Source organism: Telopea speciosissima, unplaced genomic scaffold, assembly GCF_018873765.1.
Source record: "Telopea speciosissima isolate NSW1024214 ecotype Mountain lineage unplaced genomic scaffold, Tspe_v1 Tspe_v1.0079, whole genome shotgun sequence".
NCBI classification, from domain to species: Eukaryota; Viridiplantae; Streptophyta; class Magnoliopsida; order Proteales; family Proteaceae; genus Telopea; species Telopea speciosissima.
Window position 1 is genome coordinate 110,565 of NW_025317415.1, and position 12,894 is coordinate 123,458.

The window sequence follows — 12,894 nt, forward strand, 5'->3', positions numbered from 1 at the left end:
ATTAGAAAAGAAAAAACACTAACTACAGGAACTGGGTAGGCCACAGAAACAGCATATATGATTGGAAGATTAAAGCAGAAATGAAGGAAATCGAAAGCTCATTAACAGAATAGGGTATATTTGTTAATCAAAACTACAGAGCTGTTGGGCTGAAACTTGGGTTGAGTAACCCTTTTGATCAAACCTATCAGTGGTTAAAACAGGACAGATATCTCTGGCTAATAATAGCAAGGTATGATCGGGGCTGATATGGGAACTAACAGAAACAGAGCTGATGCAGGCGGAAAGTTCAGATCTATAATAGAGAGATCAGATCTAATTTTATAGGGAGATTAGGGATAAGATAAGACGAGGATTCAAGATCAGATTCTGATCTTGGATGAAGAGAGAAGAAGAGACGGGGGGATGAGTGTTATAGTTATGTAATAAGGGTAGTTTGGGTACTAGTCTAGTATCTTACTTTCTTATGTTGTATGTTTCTTGTTTTTACCTTTTACCTCCTTGGGAGGTGGTTGTAATTTCTATTTCATATTGGTGAATCAAATAGGGGAGAGGGGTGTGACATCAACTCACTCTCTCACCAACCGTTTTCTCACTTCTCTTCTTCTTCCTTCTTCTTCTTTCTTTCTTCTTCTCTTCTTAGCTGTTAATCCTTATTCTTTGCTAGAATCAACCCATACCTAGTTTCTAACTATGAGAGAGAGTATCGTGAGAGCAAGGAGAAGAGATGAGATTGAGAGGGGGAGGGATAGAAGGTGATAAACACGCCTGTAGGTGATCAAACACTGGTGATTTCCAATGAAATCCAATATTCAATTCATTCTTTAAATATTCCTTTCATTGTTGGATTACATGAGTATATAAAGAAAATAAAATGACTCTTGGACTCGAGCATTAATCACCTAGAAGCCAACTCCAACAAAACATTTTACCAAGAAACTAATACAACAACAATAACATCCAAGCCTTATCCCAACTTAATGGGGTCAGCTACATGGATTCTATAAAAGAGAAAAGGGGGGGGGGGGGGGAAACAACATCAACACAAATCTCTAAGGCATCGACCCTTCTTAAACTACGTACCACTTCTTAACTACCCAACATTCTACACTAGGTCTGTAAGAGGGGTGAATACAAACAACAGCAACACACAACAAAGACCAACCTAGAAACTAATACCAAGTAAAGTTAAGTACTTAACACTAACTTTTGGACTCCTACATAGAAACTTAAAAGACCCAACTTGAAAACTGAAAAGTCTAATTAAAGCACCTAGAAAATGTAATCAACTCATTAACTAAGCCTAGGAAAATGAAACACATCGGAATATTAAAAGACACTTTAAGAAAGTTAAACTCAGGTTTAGTGGCTCTTTGAAGTCGATTTCATGGGCCCCATCAGCAATAATATCGCAGGGACTAACCCTGGCCAGCTTAACCAACGGCTGGCTTAATTGAAGCTGGTTCTTGGCCCTGCGGGTTGGTCTAGTTCTGATGTGGACCAAAACAGCATGAGGGATCTTCTTCAGGCTTGATACTGCATCAAGAGCAGGGGTGTGGAAAGTGGTAACAGCAGGTGTTAAAGTAGTGTTCAAAGATCAGAATCAATAGAGAATGATATCAGAATACTATATATGAAATATGAAGTAAAACTGATCACTGAAGAAAGAGAGATGATTTAAACAAACTAGCTGAACAATGGCCTGAAAACAGAGCTCGAACAACCTAATAGGGGGGGGCATCAATCAATGTCTGTCCTGAGAATCCCTCTTTTACTAAGGGGGACATTCCCGCCACTATACAAGCCAAGACCTATCGTCATCCTAATCAAAGTTATCTGAAACAGTCACTCCCGGGTCACGGGTATGTGTTAGGGTTAAATAACTGACCTGATATGGTGGTATAATGAATTAGAATTAGGAAAAATAAGAAGTTGCAGAAGTAACAATGGAATCCACTTGCTAACTATTGAAATAGGCTGCTTACCCGATTGGGGTAAGTAGTCCTAGTTAGATTAGGATTAGTCCTACTAGTCCTAGCAGATTAGGATTAGTCCTAGTCAAGTTAGGAGTAGTACTAGTCAGATTATGATTCTCTTCTTTTATTTTTCCCTTTGTTTTATTGTTTTTCCCTCAGCCGAGTCCTATTCTGGCATTCCTAGTTGTATTAGGAATTCCTAATAGGATTAGGACTGAGGCTACATTCCTATTTGTACTTTGATTAGTTGTACTTCAATTCAATATAAATAAAGGGCCTTGGTGATCGGTTTAGATCATCCAAGCATTCATTCCCAAGGTTGTTTACATGGTATCAGAGCCAAATCTGATCTAGGAACAGCTTTTCTCGATTTCTGGTTCTCTCCTCTCTCTTCTTTCTCAGTTTTTTTCTTTTTTCTTTTCTCTCCACCACTCTCGACCTCTTTCTCTCCATCGGGGCAGCAACTATGAGGTGATCTAATGCAAATTTAGTTGCTGCCCTCAATGTCACCTCATTGAAGATTGAAGAACAGTGGTGTGACCTAAATCTGCCGGCATGTTATTTCCATCCTTGGAGATCGAGCTCTTCTTACACCTGAAGTTTGATTTCTACTTTTATGGAGATTGTTTCCTGCTTCTATTGGTCTACACCAGTCCTTAGTTGAAGACTGCAGAAGTGATTTAGATACAGTGCTGCACTTTTCTGCAATTTTCTGCAATCAAGCTTTCTTCCTAAATTTGTCAAAATTTAGGGTTTTTTATTGGCTCATCAGAAAGAGCTAATTTTTGGAGGATATCTTCCCTGGTATTAGAAGGAAACTCGACCAAGGTTTCAGCCCATTTTGACGGCTGAAAATTCTGCAAATTCAAAACCCATCATTCACATTCAAATCAGGTTTTTTTTGCAGATCTGATTTTTTCTATCTAGTTGAATCATGGGTGACTCAGAGACGACTACTGCTACTTCTGGAGGAGATCAAACTAGGTCTGATATTCTTCCCTATGCTGCTGCCATTAAGGTGATGGTACAAACTACTTAATTTGGGCCAGATCATTGTCCCCAACAGTGGCTGGTAGGGGACTCACTAGCCATCTTACTGGCACCACCAAACAGCCTACTGAAGAAGGTGCTGCTCGTACTAAATGGGCTGCCAATGATGCAATGGTAATGTCCTTTGTTCTGAACTCTATGACCACTGACCTCTCTAGTCAGTATCTTCTCCTTGACACTGCTACACAGATATGGATAGCTGTCAAGGGCACTTATGGTCGTTCAGGTAGTGGTGCTCAGGTTTATGAAATCAGGAAGACACTCCAAACCACTACTCAGAAGGAGATGTCTGTCACCAAATACTATGCTGCCCTCAAGTGTTTATGGCAACAATTGGATCACTATACTCGGTTTCAGCCTACTACTACTGCTGATATTACTGCCTACCACACCTATGTAGACCAATTCCGTGTCTAAGATTTCCTAGCTAGCCTCAATGATGACTATGACCCTATTCGGGTGCAAGTCCTTGGTCGGGTTCCTTTCCCCACTCTAGAGGAGACCTTTTCTTATGTTCACAATGAAGAGACACGAAGGGCTGCCATGATGATTACTACAAAAGTTGAGAGATCAGCCTTACAGACTGCTGGCCCCACTCCTGACAGTGTTGTTGCTTCTACTACTACTACTACTACCAAAGAGCCTGTTAAGTGTGACCATTGTCACAAACCATATCACACTAAGGCTCAATGTTGGAAATTACATGGGAAGCCAGCTGATTTTGAAGCCAAACGTGGTCGTGCTAAGTCTAAAAACAAAGTCAATCATACTGAAAGTGTAGCTCCAACTCCCACTGTTGACATTGATTTCTCCCAGGAAGAACTCCAGGCTTTGCGTCGTATGTTGAACACATCTGCTGCCTCTACTGCGTCTGTTGCCAATTCAGGTTCCTTCTTTGCCCATACAGGTATTTCTTTTGCTGGTCATTATGCATCAGTAGTATCCACTCCATGGATCATAGACTCCGGTGCTACTGATCACATGACAGGTTCTTCTAGCTTTTTCAATACATACTCTCCTACTTCTAGAAAGGATAAAGTCAAAATTGTTGATGGGTCCCTCTCCTCCATTTCAGGGAAAGAATCCATTGGTTGTTCTCCTTCCCTTACACTGCCATCTGTGTTGCATATTCCCAAATTTACAACTAACCTTCTTTCCATTAGCAATATCACTAAATCCCCGAATTGTAAAATGACCTTTTTTCCCATTCACTGTGTTTTTCAGGAACTGGACTCGGGGAAGACGATTGGATCGGGTAAAGTGCATGGCGGATTGTACCTGCTTGATGGCGATCTTTCACCTACTCAGGCTTTACCTTCGGCATCTTTCTCCTCTGAAATACATAAATGGCACTCGAGACTAGGCCATCCCCCCTTAGGTACTTTATCAAATTTATTTCCAGCATTAGTTAAAAACTGTAATAAGGAAGACTTTTTTTGTGAGCCTTGTGTCTTGGCTAAACAGACACGTTCAACGTATCCTATTTCTAATAAAAGATCCTCTTCCTTATTTCATACTGTTTATACTGATGTATGGGGGCTTAGTAGGAGAGCTTCCCTGAATGGCCATCGGTGGTATATCACTTTCATTGACTGCTATTTTAGGTTCACTTGGGTATACCTTGTGCACACAAAAACTGAAGTTTTTTCATGTTTTCAACACTTTCATCAATTGATTAAGACCCAATTTATTGCCACTCTTAAAATTTTGAGGAGTGACAATGGGAAAGAGTATATGGAAGGTCAGTTCCAAACATACTTTGCTGCCCATAGAATCCTCCATCGACCGGTGTGTCGACACCCCACCCAAAAATGGTGTGGCTGAGCGAAAAAACCGCCACCTCTTGGAGATGGCTAGGGCTCTTATGTTTGCTCGCAATGTCCCTTCTCTTTATTGGGGGGATGCTGTCCTTATTGCAGCCTATTTAATTATTAGGCTGCCCAGTCGGATTCTTCTTTCCAAAGCCCCTATTGAGCTATTACTTGGCTCTTCTTCCTTTATAGTGCCACCTAAGGTGTTTGGCTGTGTTTGTTATGCCAGGGATACAAGGTCCCCTAGTAAACTTAACCCACGTAGTCTTCGTTACATTTTCTTGGGTTACTCTGCTACGCAGAAGGGGTACAAATGTTATTACCCCCCATCCCGCAGGACTTTCGTCAGCATGGATGTTGTCTTTCATGAAAATGTTCCCTATTATGTGTCCCCACCTCTTCAGGGGGAGAGTGTTAGTGAAGAGGTGCTGACTAGTGACTCTCCACCTCCACTTCCGTCTGTTTACCACGAGTTTGAACCAGTTCGGCCTGCCCCTAGTACTCCCCCTGAGTCAGGGGGAGAGGTTCCTATACAGGGGGAGACCATTTCTATTCAGGGGGAGCAACTATTGGAACAGATTTGAATTAGGTTAATGCTTGGATGATTAGTTCATCCTAAGCACATTGTATTTATAACTATAATGAAATAGTAAAAATAATTACATAAGCAATGTGGGATTAAACCACATAAGAAACTAACAAATAATAAAGGAAAACAGTCCAGAATACCCCCACAGTATTCTGGCCCAATATAACTAACAGTAACCTACCCCGGTCCAGACTCCTATCCAGAGGACTATTAGTGAATTTCAGAGGAGGATTGATAACAGTAATAATATGAAGACCTATGCAAGGAAACATAAGCAGGTTCAATCAACTGTTGCTCCAATACCCATCCAATTGCCAAACCCGGATCCAGAACCTGTTTCTCCACCTGGTAATATTCCTGACTTACCTATTGCTCTTCGCAAAGGTGTCAGAACTTGCACTCAGCATCCCATATCTCATGTTGTTTCTTATGATTCCCTTTCCCCATCCTTTCGTGCCTTTGTTTTTTCTCTTTCTTCTATTCGTATTCCTAACAATTGGCAAGAAGCTTTATCAGACGGAAAGTGGAAGGCAGCTACATGGGAGCTTGTGGTTCTTCCACCTGGGAAGAAAACCGTTGGATGTAAATGGCTGTTTATGGTGAAATAGAAGGTGGATGGCACTGTGGATAGGTATAAGGCACGACTCGTAGCCAAAGAGTTCACTCAAACATACGGCATTGATTACCAGGAAACCTTTGCACCTGTTGCAACGTTAAATACTGTTCGTGTGTTATTATCTTGTGCAGTCAACCTTGGATGGGATTTGCAGCAGCTAGATGTAAAAAATGCATTCCTAAATGGAACACTAGATGAGGAGGTGTATATGGACATTCTACCAGGGTTCTCTTGTGACAAAAACCAAGGAAAAGTGTGTAGACTGAAGCGTACACTTTATGGGTTGAAGCAGTCACCTCGAGCATGGTTTGGCCGGTTCCATAAGGCCATGATTTCTGTGGGCTATAAGCAGAGTAATGCTGATCACACACTCTTTATAAAGAGGGCTGGTGAAAAACTCATTGTTCTTATAGTCTATGTTGATGATATAGTGGTTACTGGCAATGATGGTGATGAGATTAGACGGCTGAAGACCTTCCTTGGACAAGAATTTGAGATTAAAGATCTAGGAAAACTACGATACTTTCTTGGGATTGAAGTAGCCAGATCTTCTAAAGGTATTTTTCTCTCCCAGAGGAAGTATGTCCTAGACTTATTAGCTGAGACTGGGTTGCTAGGCTATCGTCCTTCAGATACTCCTATAGACCCTACTGTTCGACTCAAGGAGAAAAGGGTGAGCCTGTTGACAAAGACCGATACCAAAGACTTGTAGGGAAGCTGATTTATCTTTCACACACTCGTCCTGACATTGCTGTCGCCGTGAGTACTGTGAGCCAGTTTATGCATGATCCCTACTCTTCTCATATGGAGGCTGTTCTTCGTATCTTACACTATTTGAAGTTGTGAAACCCGATCAAATTTCATAATAAATTTAAACTTTTGGAATCTGTGTGATTTCAAGTTCTGGTTCAACTTTGCCCATACTAGCCTCTAAGTTGTGGGCCGTCTTGATTAAGAAATTCAGACCTATCTCATGACTCGTCTGTAAAGGCATTCCGATCAGCCAACTACCGTAGCCTTAAATGAGTCTGAGGTGTCTAGCGGAAGACAACACATAAGCTTGGCATGCTGGATTGATGGCCTGCGAAGCCTCTCTCTGTCTTGGGCCGAATCCCAGATAAGAATCCCATTTTATATGTATGTATGTTGTATTTTTAATTAATTATTGTATTAGGGGCAGAATAGTAATTTTTACCTTGTGGGACCCCGCACCAGAACTACCTGTGTCGGGTCTGTTGGCTGGACAGGCTGCAGGACCTCCCCCTTAATTAAACTCAATGTAAGTATAATTTAAAATATATTTATATAACGTTTTGTACGACCAAATAGGGTTAGAAGGGTATTTTAGTAAAATTGACTCTGTGGGACCCAGTTCCCCAATGGGGACTGTAATTCCGAACAGTTACCTATATCTGGATCATCCCTGATGTCGCATGACATCATTCTGTAGCTGGAATAAGGTAATAAATACAAAAGAATCAATTTTAGAAATAATTTATTACCAAAAGACGGTTCTGCCCCTTAGTGATTAAGTATCCTATATATGTATATATGTATAACTTCTCTTAAACTATTTACAAATCACTTTACAAAGTTAGAGAAAACTGAAAATTCGTTCCAGCTTAGGAGAGAAAGAAAGAAAGAGGAAAAGAGAAGAGAAGAGGAGAGAAATTGGGGCTGCTCTTGAAAGCTTAGCTCCCTCATTCGATTTTGGACTTGAAACCTCCATTGCAAGGCTGCCATCGTCCCTTCTTGCTGCTGATTTCAGGTAAGCTCTGAGAATCCCTGTTGTTTCCATCTCCTCCTCCTCTAAATTTGATCTAATTTCAGCCTAGACTATACCTAAATAGATTTCTGCCATTAAAGCTTTTAATCCAAGCTTAAACAGTGGAAGTTCCACCTAATTTCTTACTGTTTAGTGTCGTTTAGGTTCAGCTATGCCTGAATCTTCATGGCTGTACCTCTAATCAGCCCAATTGCTATTTTTAATGGCAAACCATAAACCCTAAGTCAACTAATTTAGGTTTAAATTATGAAATCCTTAAATTAGGAAGCCAAATATGAAATTGGAGCCCCAAATAAACTGACCCACCTTGAATTGGTGCTAAATCATCAAATTAGGGCCTTGCATGCAATTTGAGCAAAACCCCCAAATTTGGATACTGACCCGGATGCTGTTGCAGGCCTAGGGGCGGTTGACCGGCTCCCTGGAAGTCTGCATCCGGCTCCCCCATTTTTGTGCCCTTATGACCTAGACCCCTTGGGACTTGACCTTGGACCATCCCAGAACCTATTGCATGGTGTTTGGTAGGTTGTTTATGGTTGTTTCTACTGTTTTCTAGTCGATTTGTTGGATTGTTGGTGGGTAACTGACCTAGAATTCCTTCTATAACTAATCTATAATATTCTTGTCTTATATTTAGGATGTCTTTGTCCGTTTCTTCGCCTATTGGAGTTTATTCACCTAGGCTAGCTACAACTACAGGTAAGGGGATTCGACCTTAATTTCCTACGTGTTTATCACATTAATTTCAACTTTATCTGAATGCCACGCTCACGCATCATTACCTCTATACCTGGAGTATGTAGTTTTCTAGCTTTTATTTAATGCATTAGACTCGCATGTAAAATAGGTTGCACAAAGACATACCGCATTGCATTTGCATTGATTATTTATATAATGTGAATTTATGATGATGGAATTCGGTAATTTATAACTCGGATCGTCTTTCATCATTTGAGTGACTGGCTAGGTTGATATTCATTATCAAGATCGCGCCCTTACCAACAGGGGGAAAGGTGTTGGACAACCCGTGCGAGACCGATGTGTTAGTTGCGGGATGCCATCTTCTGCCCCGTGTTAGCGGGTCCCTAATTCCATGTGGGAATAAACAGTGTGGTTGGTCATTTAGGGGTCTCGGGTCCGATGTGTTAGTTTCGAACTGGCGGGTCCTCACCGTGGTAGAATGGTTTCGCTCGGGTGACCGAAGGGTTAGTTAGGGACCGAGGTTAGCATCTACCACTAGTAGTAGTACTTATACCCCATAAGACTTAGTATTCGTCTTAGGAACACGCTAGTTTAGCACATGCATCGTGGATTTATTATGTTTGTATGCTTGTACCCCTTACCGGCTCGTTGAGAGTTCACCCTGTGGATATCCTTATTTTTCAGTGATTTAGTTACTTTAATGTTGGATTTCGGTCTTGAGTTTGAAGTGCACGATACTTCGTGTGCACGTGATGATTGGGCAACCTCCTGATCTTGGCCTGATAGTCCAGGCTACCTCCCCACTCTTTTATGCTATATAAATGCTTTACATAGTTATGGAATAGTTTCTTGTGTACTTTTACTCTGTGCTACCTTTGAGAACTGTATAGTTGTATCACAAGCCTTATCATTTATATAAATGAAATATCATTTAGACTTCTCTTACTAATGATGTTATCTCTATTAATTAAATTGTTTCCGCTGCCTCTGATTACTGTATCTGTGAGCAAGGATTGTGAATAGGGTACTGCACTTGAGATCCTTGGGGATTGGTTGGATGTCAGAGACATCCCGCCACACTTGGCCCTTAATAACCGGGCCGGGGTGTGACAGAAGTCAACTCTTGGAAAAGGAATTCTTTTGTCTATGCATGGTCATCTACGGATAGAAGCATACACTGATGCTGACTGGGCTGGTTCTGCAGATCGCAAGTCTATTTCTGGGTATTACTCCTTTGTAGGTGGAAATCTTGTCACGTGGCATAGCAAGAAGCAAAATGTAGTTGCTCGTTTTAGTGCCGAAGCTGAGTTTCGAGCTATGGCACAGGGTATTTGTGAGTTACTCTGGCTTAAAGGGTTGCTACAAGATCTTGGGGTTCCTATTCGTCTTCCTATGATATTGTACTGTGACAACAAGGCTGCAATCACCATAGCACACAATCTTGTATAACATGATTGTACCAAGCATGTTGAGGTGGATAGGCATTTCATCAAAGAGAAGTCAGAAGATGGGATGATTTGTATTCCCTTTGTGGCATCTGCAGATCAACTTGTTGATATCTTCACCAAGGGATTGTCTGGAAAATTGTTTCATCCCAATCTAGTCAAGTTGGGCATGCTCGACATCTTTGCTCCAACTTGAGGGGGAGTGTTGAAATAGGCTGCTTACCCGATTGGGGTAAGTAGTCCTAGTTAGATTAGGATTAGTCCTACTAGTCCTAGCAGATTAGGATTAGTCCTAGTCAAGTTAGGAGTAGTACTAGTCAGATTATGATTCTCTTCTTTTATTTTTCCCTTTGATTTATTATTTTTCCCTCAGCCGAGTCCTATTCTGGCATTCCTAGTTGTATTAAGAATTCCTAATAGGATTAGGACTGAGGCTACATTCCTATTTGTACTTTGATTAGTTGTACTTCAGTTCAATATAAATAAAGGGCCTTGGTGATCGGTTTAGATCATCCAAGCATTCATTCCCAAGGCTGTTTACATAGCACTTGGGGAGTCCACCTGAGACTTGAGGAATCCACCTCAACATACCATGGGTCCACATGGTTTTGCAGAGAACAATAGTTAGCTTTCAAGTCATACATAAAAATTTTTGTTTTACAGCTTATATTGACCTCTATATAAGGTGGGGTTCCAGATTTAGGCTGAATTATGAAACATTTAGACTTTCTATATTCTGAAATTAGAAACTACTTAAATTCTAAGAGAATAGGAAATAGAAACTAAGTATAAGGTTTTAGAGGCTTGCAGGCTTAATCTTCAGCTAAATTCTGTAATTGATAAAATAGAATATCAGAAGCAGAAACCAAAGGAAATAGGAAAATTGAAACTGGTGCTGCTGGTGCCTAAAAACTAGGAGGGCATCTAGAAGCACACCCTGCCTAGGGCTTTGTAGCCCCTACCCCTTGGCTGCTGCATAAACTCTCCCTGGCTTGGAAATAAAACCAGATTTAATATAAGAAGAAGGAAGAAGAGAAGAGGCAGCATAAACTCTGCCTGGCTGCAGCATAAACTCTCCATGATGGGCATTATGGAGGCTGTAAATAAAACCAGATTTAATGAAGAAGATGGAGAGGAAGAAGAGGAAGAAGAAGAGAAGAGGCTGCAACCCTTTGGGGAGAACAACCAATAGAAAGTTGAACTCCCCCTTTCACTAATTAATATAAGAATAGGGTACAAGAAATAAGAAGGGATAAAATCCCCAAAATAACCCCACTAAACACATCTTAGTATTATCGCCAGGCTCTAATACTGAGATGCCAAATCTTGATATCTAACACTCCCCCTCAAGCTAGAGCATAATGTTAACCATGCCTAGCTTGTTACAAATATAATCAATTCGCACACTTCCCAAAGACTTAGTAAAAAACATCAGCAAGTTGCTCTCCTGTACAAACATGTTGTGGAGCAATAAAACCTTCTTGTAGTTTCTCTCGAACAAAATGACAATCAACCTTTATATGCTTCATCCTCTCATGAAACACAGGATTGGAAGCTATATGGATAGCAGCCTAATTATCACACCACAGCAGTTTAGGTAACTCCTTCGTAAATTTCAACTCAGTCTTCAACTGCTTCATCCACATCAGCTTGCAAGTAACCTGTGCCATAGCTCGATACTCTGCCTCTGCACTAGATCTTGCTACTACCGTATGTTTCTTGCTCTTCCAGGACACCAAATTTCCTCCCACAAAGACACAATACCCAGTAGTAGACCTTCTATCCACAGGAGAACCAACCCAATCAGCATCACAAAATCCCTCAACACGTCCATGACCATGATCAATGTAGAGTAGACCACGACCTGGAGCTTTCTTGAGGTATCTCAGAATTCGAATCACAGCATCCCAATGTGACATCCTAGGAGAGGACAGAAACTGACTTACTATTCTAATCAGAAAGGCAATATCCGGTTAAGTCATAGTGAGATAATTTAATTTTCCAACAAGTCTTCTATATTTTTCCAGATCATCAAGAGCATCACCACTATCAGCAGTTAACTTCAAATTTGGGTCCATTGGAGTATCCAAAGGTTTAGACCCAAGCATGCCTGTTTCGGAAGCAGGTTAAGAACATATTTCCTCTTGGAGAGAAAAATGCCTTTGCTAGACTGAGCTACCTCAACTCCAAGAAAGTACTTCAACTTACCAAAATCCTTTGTCTGAAGTTTACACTGCAAATGTACCTTCAGCTGCTCAATGCCTTTAACATCATCACCAATGATGACTATATCATCTATAGATACCACAAAAAATATCCTGCCAACCTTGCTATGCCAGTAGAACACCGAATGATCACTACCACACCGAGCCATCCCAAATTCCAGAACAACATCCAAAAATCTTCCAAACCAGGCCCTAGGAGATTGTTTCAAACCATACAATGACTTCTTAAGCTTGCACACTAAACTAGACTCCCCCTGAGCAACAAACCTAGGAGGTTGCTCCATATAAACTTCCTCATGGAGATCACCATGAAGAAAAGCATTCTTCATGTTCAACTGAAAAAGAGGCCAATGATGGGATGCAGCCAGAGATATCAAAAGACGAACGGATGCAAGCTTGACAACAGGTGAAAAAGTATCAAGATAATCAACCCCATAAACTTGTGTATAACCTTTGGCAAACAAGCGGGCCTTCAAACGAACTAAGGAGCCATCAGGGTTCACTTTAACTACATATACCCACCGACAATCAACAACCTTCTTGCTAGCAGGAAACTGTACCAAGTCCCTAGTATGGTTGTCAGCCAAAGCAACCAATTCCTCCTCCATAGCTGTCCTCTAGCCAGAGTGGGATATTGCCTCTGAAACAGACTTAGGAGTAGGATAAGACTCAACAGTAGATAGACAAGCAGAAA

At 41.0% G+C, this 12,894-nt stretch overlaps 1 long non-coding RNA gene across 1 annotated transcript; it reads right to left on the reverse strand.

Annotated features, from left to right (window-relative positions):
- Positions 1 to 1,905: 1,905 nt before the first annotated feature.
- Positions 1,906 to 10,690, reverse strand: LOC122647578. Its single transcript, XR_006330930.1, has 3 exons — positions 10,524 to 10,690; positions 2,406 to 2,409; positions 1,906 to 1,964 (listed from the first exon to the last, which is right to left on the reverse strand). It is a non-coding gene; the product is annotated as an uncharacterized LOC122647578 (long non-coding RNA).
- Positions 10,691 to 12,894: the final 2,204 nt, after the last annotated feature.